Consider the following 3,619-nt stretch of genomic DNA (forward strand, 5'->3'; position numbering starts at 1 on the left):
ATGGAAGTAGATAGAATATTTCAAACTTGAAGATTATATACAAGTATATATATATATGTTGAAAAGCGCCGTGCATGGACGGCGTCAACAATCAACATAGGCCAACCAGATGGCCACATGCATATAGAAAAGTTGAGTCCCCGTGGGGGCAGTGATGAATTTTCTTCCTTGTAATCTTCATCTCCACAAATATCCAGTCTTTCGATGAATCTTGCAAGGAATACAAGTCTAATTGTGAATATTATCTTCTATAAATAATAATTTATCGTCCGAATTTAATTTTTCGCTGCCTAGCCCGAGGGGATTACCTGGCGACTTACAGACTGCCCTTGATGGCTATGAAGGGGGTTAGAGACAATTTTGTGCGTGTTTGTGTAGATGTGAAGTGCTTGTAAGTTAATAGAAAGGAAAAAAAATACCATACGGACCGGTATATGCCACCATCAGATTATTATTTCAGATCTCTTTGTCAGAAGTTCAAGCTCTATACCACCACAAGTTTTCAATTAGCCAATTAAGTCATGCAACTGCTCTTCAGGAGAAAGGGAAAAAAACAGTGCACCGTTCTTATAGGCAGAGCCATCGACATTGGTTACCGACTTACACGCGTCAAATATCTTATGGCACGAACAATCATTTTTGACAGTATGAGAGATTAGACAAATAACAAGTATTATACATGACGTGAAACAATAAAGAGATGCTACGACAGTAGTAAAAAGAAATTTTATGACAATGGATACATTAATATGAAATCATTTATGTACAACTCACCAAAATGTTACGAAATGCAATGATAAGTAAACAAGAGGAAAAAAAAATAAAAGATTAAGATGCACATAAGAAGCAAAACGAACATAACAATTTATATACCGCTTTAAGTGTCACATAATTTGGAAAGCCTTTCGAGAAATCCACGGATATAATCAAATTGAACACAGTAGCCTAAACATTTAAAAAATTTTTGCATATATTTATTCACACAAATATTTTATAACATTATATTGAGAAGTTGTAATTAAAATATGAGAATGTAATAGAAGAAAATAAAACTTCACTCGGAATAAATTAATATCCTACAAAAACGTAACGAGTTAAGCAAATATAAGTACATTCCTTAAGTAGAGAGACAAGAAAAAGTAATGATAAAATTCTGAGAGAAATTGTCTGAAAATATTCCGAGACATTAAAGAACTCGGTCACTTACGATGAATAATACTCGCCAGAGAATGAAATAAACGAAATATAATAATTAAAGAAAAAAAAAAAAAGGAAATAATTATATTAGACCATTTCTAAAGAAATTTTTCTTTTACATAAAAATAAAAGTTAAACTTTTTTTCCTTGTTTTATTCTTCTTCCACGTGCTTGAGTCTGAACTTTCTTTGATAATAATAAACCCGGTCAAAAAGTCTTTAGTCTGTCTAGTGAAGTGGGAATTACACTGAATGGCAATCTCTTGATAATGAACAAAAATTTCTTTACCTCGGGGGAGAAGAGACAAATGTGGTTCGAAGGAAAAAAAAGTATTCGAATTTTTATATATATAAGGAAAAAAATAATCAAAAATTTTCTTTTCCGAATAAGCAAAAAAATATGTATAAAAGAATACGGCAGTATAATCGATTACCGAATTCTTTTCGCTCTGATTCAAATCCACGATACCAGAGAATAGTAAATGAACTGCATAAGAAGACAGCTTTTAGTCAGACCTAGATGTTCTTGGGATAATATATATAAAAAAAACTATTTCAGAAGTTTTTATTCTTGAGGGAATCGATTCGAAAACTTGATCGAAAAATTGATTGCACAATGCGTTTTTGTCGTTACCCGTTTATTATTTTTTCTTTACTTGGATTCTTTCTTTAAGTGTTGATAAGAAAGATGAAAAAGTATGTCTATCTCACGAAATCCTTTTTCTTTTATTCTCCTTGAAAAAAAAAGAGATGAAGGAACAAAAATATATGTTATCTATGGCGAAAAAGAAAAACAAAGAACAAAAGTGTAAACTTCTTACTTTAACCAAATACCTTAATGGCGTTCTCAAACATCACCGAAGAAAATGTGAACATTAAGAATATTTATAGAGCACTGTGCATTCAGAAAAGATGTTTATATGCTTGTGTAAGAACGTATCGTGTTTAAAGTACTGAATGGATTCTTTTTGCTTTAAAATCAAAGTAAGTGATGCAACATCTTTGCTGTCGTACTTCTTTAACGGATTTGCTGATAAGTGGATACGTGTGTCCGTGTTCAGTCATAAAGTATAGGAAAATTAGTAAATTACTTCACTTTTTCACATTTTTGTCTATATTAGTTATTTTATTCTCTTTACAGTATAACTAACTCCACAGTATAACTTATATCGTATAGTGTAACTATCGCTTATTGCGTCCTTGATGGCCGAATAATCTGTATAGTCGTTTTATTGAAGTCATCACCATTTTACAGTAAATATATTCATATGTAGTCAGTGTAAGTCTTGTAATTTGGAATTTGACGAAAACAATTAAAGACAACATTATGGCCGTGAGAAACAGTAATTCGTATTGGTTTTAAATAAGATAGTATAATATCTATGAACGAATAGACTTCAAACATGATTGAATAAGATCTATAAATGGACAGGTTTCAAATATGATTGAATGAAGCAACGGAAAGTAAATTCGCTTAAGTAGACAGAAAGAGAAAAGAAAGAAGACGTTCAGAGACAGTAAAGAATTCAACCATTTACGACGAAAAATACTAGCCAGAAAATGAAATTAACGATGAAGAATATACATAATAATTTAATAAAATGAATCAATCACAGTTGGTCATTTGTGAAAGAATTTTCTTTACATAAAATTGACACTTGAACTTTTTTTTGTTCTTCTTCAATGTTCTTGAGTCTAAACGTTCTTTGATAATAATAACCCTGTTCAAAGTCAGTCTGTCTAGTGATGTGGGAATTACACTGAATGACAATCTCTTGATAATGAACAAAATTTTTCTTGCTTCGAAAGAAAAGACAAATGTGGTGAAAAGAATTCCATAGGGGAAAGAAAGAAATACATAAGGGAAAAAATAATCAAAAACGTTCTTTCCAAATAAGCAAAGAAAAATATGTAAAATAATACGTCCGTATAATCGATTACCGAGCTGTTTTTGCTGTGATTCTTCAAATCCTCAGTACAAGAGAATAGTAGAACTACAGAAAATAGAGCTTTTAGTCAGACGTAAGATGTTCTTGGAATAATACAAAAAAAAAAACGACTTTAATTGTTTTTATTTTGTAGGGAATCGATCGAAAAATTGATTGAACAATGCGTTTTTGTCGTTACTCGTTTATTATTACTTTGCTTCATTCTTTACGTGGAATCTCTTCTTGAATGTTAACAAGAGATGGAGAAACGAACATGCACGTTATCTATGGCGGAAAAAAAGCAACAAAAAAGAAGTATGGATTTCTTCTTAGGTCAAGCAAATACCTTAATATAACATTAATAATAATAACTATATATTCACCTAATAGCGTCCTGAAACATCACCTAAGATATAAATGAAAAAAAAATTGTGAACATTAGAATTTTTGTAGAGCACTATGCATTCAGAAAAGAAATTTATATGCTTGAATAAA

This window comes from Pholcus phalangioides, unplaced genomic scaffold (genome assembly GCF_987345545.1).
Source record: "Pholcus phalangioides strain wild (caught in Gottingen) unplaced genomic scaffold, Ppha-v1.0 ptg000042l_1, whole genome shotgun sequence".
Taxonomy (NCBI): Eukaryota; Metazoa; Arthropoda; class Arachnida; order Araneae; family Pholcidae; genus Pholcus; species Pholcus phalangioides.